Raw genomic sequence first — 12178 nt, 5'->3', positions numbered from 1 at the left:
CTCTGGGGAATCACAGGGAAGTTATTTTTCTGAGCTGGCTTTGTCCTCTTCTGTTGCCCACTATCCGAGTTTTAAAGCTCTGTGCCCATAGCTCCACCAGAGTCTCTTAGTCCTTAGTCAGCTTTATTATGCCAAAACAACTAACAAGGAAATCATCTTCATGTAAATTTCCTTTGTTTTATTACTAAAGAGCACCATGAAAAGAACCTGAAAGAATGAATGAATTAAATGAATAAATGCATTAAGGAAGAGATACCTGAGTGGCTCAGTCAGTTAAGCATCTGCCTTTGGCTCAGGTTATGGTCCCAAAGTCCTGGAATCGAGCCCCACATCAGACTCCCTCTCCCTCTGCTGCTCCCCCTGCTTGTGCTCTCTCTCTTTCAAATAAATAAATCTTTTTAAGTCTTTAAAAAATTTGGGACACCTGGGTGGCTCAGTGGTTGAGCATCTTGCCTTTGGCTCAGGGCATGATCCCAGAATCCCAAGATGGAGTTCTGCATCGGGCTCCCTGCATGGAGCCTGCTTCTCCCTCTGCCTGTGTCTCTGCCTCTCTCTCTGTGTGTCTCTCATGCATAAATAAAGAAAATCTTTTAAAATAAATAAATAAATCTTTAAAAAAATTAATAAAGCATTAGGGAAGAAGATTTTCTCTAAAAACAGATGTCTTTCTTCAAATACTAAATGACCTATCACCATCTTATTTTCTGAGAGACACTGAGTATACATGTGATTTTAATATATCTTGGACAATAATATCTTAGGTTTTAATAATAGGAAAAATACAATTATGTATACATAAAAGAGAGTCTCATAATTATTCTATTACTTATTTTCTTATTAAAACATGTCAGATTATACCCCGAATAAAATGATAATATAATTTAAGGGCAATCATCAAGGAATCTAATTTTTTTATTGGAAATTCTGAATACTAAAAAGTGGGATATATTTAATAACTATGGTATTTTGTACTTGTATTTTAGTTACTTGTTCCCTCCCTGGTAGAACATTTATCCCTGTAACTTCTGTGAACTTCTATTGCTTTTAACCTAACATGGTGACTCGTTTTCCTGTACTGAATCACATACTGTAATTTCCTAATAAAAGGTCATTATATTATCTGTTATGGCCCCTTTGAAACATTCCTATTCTTGATTCTCCTGAAGCAGAATTCCTTAATGATGGTAGGAAAGAAGAAGGAAGAGAAAGGAGGAAGGAAAAAAAGAAGTCTTCTGCTGCCTTTCTGCTGTTACTGATCACTGAACCAGACTCAGAATTGAGCTTCCAAAAAAAAAAAAAAACAAAAACAAAAAACAAAAAACGAAACAGTGACTCCACTCTTCAGCTTTTTTTTTTTCTTTTCTTTTTTAAAATACTTTTGCAGATCTCTTTAATATCTAATTTCACGGAAAATTCAATTCTCTGCTTCTCCATTCAATCTGTTGAAGTATCTGGGTTTTTGAAATTATGATTGAGGAAGAATTGACACACAATGTTACATTAATTTCAGTTGTACAACACAGGAACTCAACAACTCTATGGGTTGTCACACCACAACCTCATTGCAAATGTAGCTGCCATCTGTCACCACACAACACTATTGCAACACCATCGACTATATTCCCTGTGCTGGGCCCTTTTCAGCTTTTTCTTAAGATTGACTCTAATTCCATCTTCTCCTTTCTGTGAGAGTTATTAATATCATATACAACACTTCTTGTTCCTCTAAGATGTTGCTCTAGGCAGCCCCTGGGCTGTGCTCTGCCCCCATATCTAAATTTCTGGTCTCAGTGGTTCTCCTCCTCATCCTGCTGGTCCTGCCCCATTACCAAGTCCTCTAAAAACCTTCCCCAGCTACTTGTGTCACAACCTCCTCTCAGATCCCCAGTAGTGAGTGATTTGTCACAGTGAATTATCACCATTCTTTTGTCTGGCTTCCTCACAGGACAGGAGGCTCCTCAGGAACAGGAACCTGTGAAATCCCACCTCCCTCAGTGGGGAGTCACGTGAAAGCCCACCTTTCTTTTCACTTTCTGCCCAGGAGAATGTTGCCAACTTCCTCTGGAGCTGACACACAGATTCAGTGAGGCTCTTTCTCAAAAGGCCTCACCTGGCCTCTCACGGCCCATGACATGAATTCTAGACACTTATATGGTTGTGGATGATTCTGAACTTATTCCTCCTAACCTCATCCCCAGTTTGCTCACCTGTATCCCTAAGCTGTCTACCATATGTTCCCCTCCAGATCTCCATCTCTTTTCTTCTGGCATGTGGTCACTTTGTTTCTGAGTATTCTTTTTTTTCTTAAGATTTTATTTATGTGAGAGGAGAGAGTAAGAGAGAGCACGAGTGGGGATGGGGAGAGGGGCAGAGGGAGAAACAGACTCTCAGCTGAGCAAGGACCCACCATGGGGCTTGATCCCAGGATACTGAGATCATGACCCGAGCTGAAGGCAGATACTTAACCAACTGACTCATGCAGGTGCCCTTGTTTCTGGGTATTCTAACACTTCACATTCATTCACCAGTAAAAACAGAAATAATCCAGTCTGAGAACTTTTTGAGTATTACTAGACCATCAAATCCTATTGAATAACTTCTCTAAGCTTCTTTTCACTACTATGAAACCACCTTCCCTGTTCAGTGCTATGCAAATCCTAATTCCTTCCTTTGGTGTTGTGTATACTCCTCTGGACTTCCATAGTTAATGAAACAATGTAAGACCCTCATTCTTCTCAAATTCATCTGTCCTAAGCTCCTTCCAAACATCCACTCTTATAAAAATGACAGAATAGAGCACCTGGGCAGCTCAGTGGTTGAGTGTCTGCCTTTGACTCAGGTTGTGATCCTGGGGTCTAGGATCGAGTTCCTCATCAGGCTCCCCACAGGGAGCCTACTTCTCCCTCTGCCTATGTCTCTGCCTTTCTCTGTGTCTCTCATGAATAAATAAATAACATTTTTAAATAAATTAATTAAATGACAGAATAGTGAATTTATCCATCTTTCTTCCTCCCAAAAAAGATCCTAAGATTTGATTTTAAAGTATAAGATAATATAATATGTAAAAACTTCAATAGTTCCAGACCAATTTAAAGTACCCCATTTCCAATCTTTAATATTGTCACTAGTCTGGTATGAAGCCTTCCAGACATATCCTATGCATGTACATATATATGTTTGGGTAGCTGTAGAAATAGATAACATTTTTGGTTTTGTTTGAGTTGCAGAACTATTCATTGGGAGTCAAGGCCAAACCCCTAAGAAATTACAACATGTCTGCTCTAGTCTTTTGTAATATCCTTGCTCTGTGTGGTATAGTTCTCAAGGCAGCCAATTGCTCACTGTCAAACTGCCAAGCTAAAGCATAATGCCTGATAATAACTGTGGATTTTTGAGAAACAAGTTGGCCTGGAGGATGCCTGTAGCCTCCCTTCCTGCTGGTAGCCGTGGCAGGCAAAGATGAAGGAGGCTGGGATACCCCAGGGAGTGATTGGAAGTGTTAGCTGCCAGGGTTCCAGTAGGGGTCTGCTCTCAGGGCCAGTTCTCATACCACAATCTCAGGCTTCCGTCATAAAGGTGGCAAATAATGAGTAAGTAGGCCAAATGCCTACCTGAAACTTGGTTTAAGTTTTTCTCTGTAGATTTTTGGATAAAACCACTGAAAAATTTTACCTAGCATAACTTTGGCTAGTGTCATAAAGCAAAATCATATAAGTCAGATGCTATTGGAACTCCTGATTTCCTAATGCTTAATACTTGATGAAACTTCTGATCTGTTTATAAGACAAACTGAGTTGATGAGAAAGGGGAGCAAATACTCGATCTATGGTATTGCATCATTACCCTTACATTTTCCATTTCACAAGGAATTCTGGCTACATACCATAAAGTGGAATCTGTTGGTTAATGGATGCTAATGGGAGACCTAATGGTACAGCGGAAGGCCATGGCACTCTGTGCTGTGGCCCATGGCAAAGCACAAGATTTATGGAGAAAAGACAGCACTACCAGTTCTTTCATAAGTAAAAGAAACATCTTATCCAAAAGATATTTTTTCCAATAACTCAGTGAAGCTTCTTTGCCCCCCAAAGCCTGAACCAATATGAGATAATGGCAGGCATGACTCAAGTTTTCCTATAACAAGATTTATTTACACATATATTACCTATCTAAAGAAAATCTCTTCATAAATGAAACATCTGTTCAGTATTTTTAAAACTGGAAATATTCCATAATCGAGATAGAAGCAAGCACTTGTATTTGCCTGCATGGAAATAACTCCTCGCAAAAATTGTATGTGTATCTTTTCTTTTTTTTCTATGTTTATATATTTTTTTCCATTTTTTTTATTTTTTTTATTTTTTTTATTTTTTTCCATTTTTAAACACTCCTTTCTAAAAGTTTTAACACATGTATAGATTTATGCTACACCCTCCAAAATCAGGATGCACAACAATTCTATCACTCCCAAAATTCCTCTTGTTATCTTCTTTGGTCATATCTTCCTTTACCCCTAATCCCTGGCACTGGCAAATACTTCTCTGTCACCATTGATTTGGGTTTTTGAAATTTCATATAGGGACGCCTGTGTGGCTCAGTGGTTGAGCATCTGCCTTTGGCTCAGGGCATGATCCTGTGGTCCTGGGATCCAGCTCTGCATCGGGCTCCGCACAGGGAGCCTGCTTCTCCCTCTGTGTATGTCTTTGCCTCTCTCTGTGTGTCTCTCATGAATAAATAAATAAAATATTTTTAAAAATTTCATATAAATGGAATCAGAGAGTGTGTAATATTTTGAGATTGACTTTTTTCCATCAGTGTGTATGGGATTCATCCAAGGTGCTGTGTGTATCAATAGTACATTACTTTTTATTGTGAGTATTCCACTGTATGCATGTATCATGGTTTGTTTATATATTTACAGGTCGAAAGACATTTGGACTGTCTCCAATTCTTGTAATTGTGAGTGGAGCTGCTATAAATATTTGTGTACAAATGTTTATGTGAACCTAAGTTTTCCTTTTTTCTAGAGTTTGAATACCTACCAGTGAAATTGCTGGGTTATATTATAAGTGTATGTTTACTTGGTAAGAAATTACCACACTGGGCAGCCCGGGTGGCTCAGCGGTTTAGTGCTGCCTTCAGCCCAGGGCCTGATCCTGGAGACCCAGGATCAAGTTCCACGTCGGGTTTCCTGCATGGAGCCTGCTTCTCCCTCTGCCTGTGTCTCTGCCTCTCTCTCTCTCTGTGTCTCTCATGAATAAATAAATAAAATCTTAAAAAAAAAGAAAAAGAAACTACCACACTGTTTTCCAGAGTGTGTTACATGTTACCTTGTTACATTCTTTTTTTTTTGTTTTGTTTTTTTTGTTTGTTACCTTGTTACATTCTTAGTGGCAATGTGTGAGCCTTCTGTGCCCTACATCCTTGCCAGCACTTGTTATTGTTGCTGCATTTATTCTTAGTCACCCCACTGGTACCTAGCGGTATCTCAGCATGGTTTCAGTTTGCATGATCCCATTGACTGATGTTAAACATACATACTTTATTTGGTGTCCACATAGCCTCTTAGATAAAGTGTCTGTTCAAGTCATTCACTATTTTTAAATTGGAGTTTTTTTCTTACTGTTGAGTTTTGGAAGTTCTTTATACATTGAAATCAAGTCCTTTGTGGGCTAGATAATTTACAAATACTTTCTTCTGGTCTGTAGTTTACTTTTGTATTATTATAACAATGGGTATTCATGTTTTAATAACAAAACTGAAATCAGAATGAACATGCTATTTTATAACATATCTCTTTCATTTAGCAATGTATCTTAGACATCTTTCCATGTCATTAGTTCTTAGCATAATTCCAAAGGCTGCCAAGTAGTCCATTGTGCAGATGTAGAATCATAATTTATTTAACAAACTCATCTGTTGAACACTGAGGTTGTTTTTTATTTTTTTTTATTTTGTTTTGTTTTTTATTTTTTACTGTTAAAAAACATTACACTGGGGAATATCCTTAGAGCTATATCTTTTCACACATTCTAAAATTTCCCTAGGACAGATCCTGAGAAGCAGAATCATTCTTTCAGATTATACACATTTTCAAGGCTTTTAAAAAAATACATAATGCCCAATTGTCCTCCAGAAAGGCTATTGAACTCAAATCCTCAGGGTATGAAATAACACAGTATTACTGTTGCTTTTTAACTTTGCTTCCTTGATAGCTTAAAAGAAGTATCTCACTGATTTTTAAAAATGTAGCATTCTTGGGGCACTCCGGTGGTGCAGTCAGCTCAGTGTCCAACTTTTGGTTTCAGCTTGGGTCCTGATCTTGGGGTTGGTTATAAGATCAAGCTCCATGGTGGGCTCCATACTCAGTGCAGGGTCTGCTTGAGAAACTTTCTCCTCTCCCTCTACCTTTCCCTGCTCCTGCTCTCTCTCTCTAAAAATAAATAAATGAATCTTTTTTTAAAATAAGCCATTTGGGCAGCCCAGGTGGCTCAGCGGTTTAGCGCCGCCTTCAGCCCAGGGCGTGATCCTGGAAACCAGGGATGGAGTCCCACATCAGGCTCCCTGCATGGAGCCTGCTTCTCCCTCTGCCTGTGTCTGTTCCTCTCTCTCTCTCTCTCTCTCTCTCTCTGTCCCCCCCCCCTCTCCTCTCTGTGTGTCTCTCATGAATAAATAAAATCTTAAAAAAAAAAATTCCATTCTTGGGACACCTGGGTGGCTCAGCAGTTGAGTGCCTGCCTTCTGCACAGGGCATGATCCTGGAGTCCTGGGACTGAGTCCCACATCGGGCTCCCTGCATAGAGCCTGCTTCTCTTTCTCTGCCTATGTCTCTGCCTCTCTCTCTCTCTCTCTGTCTCTCATGAATAAATAAATAAAATCTTTAAAAAAATATATGCCATTCTTTCATTATAAGTAAGGGTGAATATTTAAGTGCTTTTTGCCGTTTGTATATTTTTTTGTGTGTGTGTGAATTATCTCTTTGTGTCCTTTGTGCATTTTTGAGCACCTTCTTTGTTTTTGTTTTAAAGATTTTTGTGCATTTTATATAGGGGAATTTCCTCTTTTTCTTATTATTCTATAATAACCCTTTCATTGCAAATGTTTTCTCCCAGCTTTTCATTTCAATGTTCCTTAATTGTGTCATCCCCTTTTGAAGCCTCAAAGAGAAAGATCCATCAGTGTGAGGGTGGCCAGATTTAGTAAATAAAAATAAACAACAAATAGGGCCACTAGGGTGGCTCAGTTAGTTAGGCATATGATGCTTGATCTCAGGGTTTTGAGTTCAAGCCTCAAGTTGGGCTCTATGCTGGGTGTGGAACCTACTTAATAAACAAACAACAGATAATTTTTAATAATTATGCCCGAAAAATATTTTGTTTATCTGAAATGTAAACATAACATAACATAACTTGTATCTTATCTGGGAACCCAGCCAGGAGTCACAATTGCGGTGAAGTATGGCTGAATTGGGTGCTCGGTTCTAAACTCAATACATTTGGTGAAAATTGTGTAAGACCAAAAGTGCCTTTAAAAGTCCTTTAGAGGGGTGCCTGGGTGGCTCAGTCAATTAAGCATCTGCCTTCAGCTCAGGTGATGATCCCAGGGTCCTGAGATGGAGCCCCGAGTCACGCATCCTACTCAGCAGGGGAGCCTGCTTCTCCCATTCCTTCTGTCCCTCTGCCTGCTTGAGTGTGCTCTTTCTCTGTCAAATAAATAAATAAATAAAATCTTTAAAAATAATAAAATAAGTAAAAGTTATTTAAGAAGCTTTTAAAAAATTTTTTTTGAATTATTTATTCACGAGAGACAGAGAGAGAGAAAAGCAGAGACACAGGCAGAGGGAGAAGCTGGCTCCATGCAGGAAGCCCAATGTGGGACTCCATCCCAGAACTCTAGGATCATGCCCTGGGTTGAAGGCAGGTGTTCAACCACTGAGCCACCCAGGTGTCCTCCTTTAAGAAGCTTTTGAAGATCAGTATATATGAAGTTCTTTCTTCTACCTTATAGAGTAATTCATTCATTCATTCAGAATGTGAGTGGGGGGAGGGGTAGAGGGAGGAGAGAGAATCTTAGTGCTGCACTCAGAAGCGCATCACTGGGCTGCATCTCACTACCCTGAGCGAAACCAAGAGTCAGACTTAACCATATAAGCCACCCAGGCAACCCCGCCCCCCCCCCATGTATGGTAATTCTTATGCTCAATGAAGTTGAGATCCTCTCAGAACAGAAGGAAAGTCCCTGGGCAGATATCTGGTTGTTCAGACCATTTCACTCCATGAAAATAGTATGGGCAGAAAAGGGTGAGGAAGTTAAAGTGTTTGCCTTTAAACAGTGTCCATCTGTTTGCCTACAAGCTTTTTCTGGTTTATATCAGTTTCTAAAATGTTTAAACAAGTATTTACTGTTAGTTTGTAATTCAGATATAGTAGTGAAGTTCATCTCACATGGGCATCATGTTCTAAAGTTAGCTCTCAAGGAAAACATGACCAGGCTGTGATTCCACCGGATTATTTTTATACAGTTACCCTTCAGTTCATGCTTCCCAACTTCCTCAGTCCAAATTTTCAATAAACATTCTGACCCCAAATTACTCAAATATTTTTCTTCTGGGAGAACATGTATATTTTGGCCCATTCAGCAGCTACTTAAGGGTAATCATGGTGATGGGCTTACAATGCTTGTTATGCAATCATGTGCTCTTTCAGGCAACCTCTGTCTTTATTTCTTTTTATGGAAGTTTTTCTAAAAACTTTGCCCAACATTTTATTTTACTGAAATATACATACTGATACTCAGAAGTTTCAAACCAATCATTAGCCCAGAGTCCAAAGCAAAATGTATTCATTTTTTCAAACAATTCATGAATGACATTCAAATCTCATGTATTTCAACCACATTTTTTTTTAAGATTTTATTTATTTACTTATGAGAGAGAGAGAGAGAGAGGCAGAGACACACAGACAGAGGGAGAAGCAGGCTCCATGCAAGGAGCCTGAAGTGGGATTCGATCCAGGGACTCCAGGATCATGCCCCAGGCCAAAGGCAGGTACTAAACCTCTGAGCCACCCAGGGATCCCTTCAACCACATTTGAAACATTCCCATGAAAAAAATGTATAATCCTAGCCTAAGTTCATTTTTAATAGGATTTGCCCTGTCATAATAGGTTCTGTCATATTGTCTGCCTTCTCTTCCATGTATTTGTATCTATTTCTATAATATACATATAATACATATTCAATATATTTCTATGAATATATATGTATATGGATTTTCATTCAGATTGTTATTTTACATATTAGGTACATTGGTTTTGTTGGCTAATACCATATAAGCACACAAACATTCTCCTTATATGTTAATTTCCAATCTAACGTATTATAAAGGAATCCCAGGGCTCTATTCATGTTGCTGTGATCTCTGGGAAATCATGTTCACTTTTGAATAGACTGGCCAGTCCAAGTGCAACTCAAACATTTATGAATAAATATACATACAAAAATACACATACATAAGTATATATGTACACATATGCATATACATACATGCAAACATATGTGTTTATATATATTTAAACTTTTTATTGTGGAAACTTCCAAATGCATAAAAGTGGAGAAAATGGTATAATCAACCTCCTGTACCCAATACCCAACTTCAATGATCACTAAGTTTTTCACAATAATAATATATATTTTATTTTATTATTTAAAAAATATTTTTATTCATGAGAGACACAGAGAGACAGAGACATAGGCAGCAGGAGAAGCAGGTTCCCTGCAGGAAGCCTGATGCAGGACTTGATCCAGGACCCTGGGATCATGTCCTGAGCTGAAGGGAGACACTCAACCACTGAGCTACCCAGGTGCCCCAATGATATATATTTTAATAAGCTTTTTTTTAGAAGTACAACATACGTACAAAAAAAGTACACAGATCATAGGTATCCAGCTCCAAGAATTATTACAAAGTCCCTGCATCCAGGTAACTATCACCCGGAACAGAAGGAAAGATTAAGATACAGATTAAGATACAGAACAATACAACCACTGCAGCAGCCCCCACCACATGTCCTCCCAATCACTACTTCTTTATAGCTTTTAAGAGGTATCCACTAACCTGACCTCTAACATCATAGGTTACTTTTGCCTATTTTTGAGGCAAAAACTTCATATAAATGGAATCCTGCAAGTGCTCTCATTCCCTTTGTTTTACTTAATATGTTTGTGACATTAATACATGTTGTTGTTTTTAACAGTGATTTGTTTTCATCGCTGTCGTAGTACTCTATAGTAGAACTATATTATATTTATCCACACTACTGTAGAAAAACATTAGAGCTCTGTTTTGGTGAACATATCTTTTGGTGAATGGAAGTAGGTATTAGGTCTAGAAGTGAAATTTCTAGGCTATAGAATATGTGTGCGAAACAATTTCCCATCAATTTATACTCCCACTGGCAGTGTATGTACCTTCCAGTTGTTCTACATCCTTGTCAATGCTTAATGTTGTCAGTCTTTTAAATTTTAGTTCTTGGGCAGCCCGGGTGGCTCAGCGGTTTAGTGCCCGCCTTTGGCCCGGGGCGCGATCCTGGAGACCCGAAATCGAGTCCCACGTCGGGCTCCCTGCATGGAGCCTGCTTCTCCCTCTGCTTGTGTCTCTGCCTCTCTCTCTCTCTCTCTCTGTGTGTCTCTCAGCACATTTATTTATGAATAAATAAATAAACTCTTAAAAAAATAAATAAATAAATTTTAGTTCTTCTGCTGTGTAGCTCTATTTCACTGAAGTTTTAATTTACAATTTCCTCATAAGTAATGAGGTTGAAGATGTCTTCATTTTTCTGGACCACTATCTACTCTTGTGATATTCTTTTGCCCATTTTTCTACTTACTTGTCTTAAAAAAATGATTTATAACAATTCTTATATCGTGGATAGGAATCTTTTGTCAGTTATATGTACAGCAAATATTTCTAAACTCCATTTGAAAGATTCAGGGTGCTGAAAGAAAGCAAGTAAATAAAGAGTACTAATATTGTTGTTCACTGCTTCACTTATAAAAGAAAGGGTGAACCATTTTAAAATCCATAGAAATGATCACAATCTGAGTTTGAGGATTGGAGGTTACCCAGTGTCTAGTATTTTTGCAGAAATTTCAAGAAAAAGGTAAGTATATCTAGTAATACTGAGGAGTGAATAGCTGGATAATTACCCAGACAAGTGGATGACATTATTTTGGTGAGGAGAACAGACCCTGACATGAGGATCTGGCATGGTACTTTAAAGGTAAGCCTTATTCGTTGCGTATAAATAATTTCACAGAACATGAACATCAGACAAGGCCATTCTGACCATGGTCAAGACAAAACACAACCCCTCTGTAATTATGTCTTAAGGAGGGACAAAATCTGAACATTGGCCAAACCACAAAATCACCAAATATTTCCCCTACTTTAAGAATAGTGACTGCTGTTTCTTTTTTTTTTTTTTTTGGGAGTGACTGCTGTTTCTTTACCAAATACAGCTTTAGCCAACAGTCTAGCCTGTTGGCTAGATAATTCTAGATAAGGTTCATTAGGATATCCAGTCTTAAGAATTACCCCTGCTTCTTGGCAACATCCTATCCAGAGCAAAGCGCCTCTTCTTTAATTACTCCCCTAAAACATCCAACAAGCTCCAATACCATAATGAGTCCCTCCTAATACTCTTACTGAGATGTCCCATAGTTCACCACGATGTGCATCCTCCCTCCCTGTATTGAATAATAAATCTGACTAGTAATGAACCCAACCACTAGTGTGGTCCTGAAGGCCTTTGCATGGAGGGCATTGACATTGTGGAATCCAGGACAGCCTAGCAGCCTGACACAGGTAACTTGTCAGGACACTGAAAATATACCTATCCATGGGTTGAATTTACATTAGCTACAGACACAGAAATCAATAGATAAATACAATTATTAATTTATCGTTTTAAAAACCCAAAGGAGACAGAAAAGACACATTGTAGAGACAGTAGATTTGTGGTTGCCTAGAGCTGAGTGTGGAAAGGGGGATTAAACATTAAAGGTCATCTCATTGGGGTGATGATGACATGACTCAGTAAATTTACTAAAAATCATTGAATTGTAGACTTAAACTGAGTGATGCATGGTATGTAAATTATACCTCAATAGAGTTGTTAAA

This window comes from Canis aureus, chromosome 17, assembly GCF_053574225.1.
Source record: "Canis aureus isolate CA01 chromosome 17, VMU_Caureus_v.1.0, whole genome shotgun sequence".
Lineage (NCBI taxonomy): Eukaryota > Metazoa > Chordata > Mammalia > Carnivora > Canidae > Canis > Canis aureus.
This window is presented reverse-complemented; position numbering follows the sequence as displayed.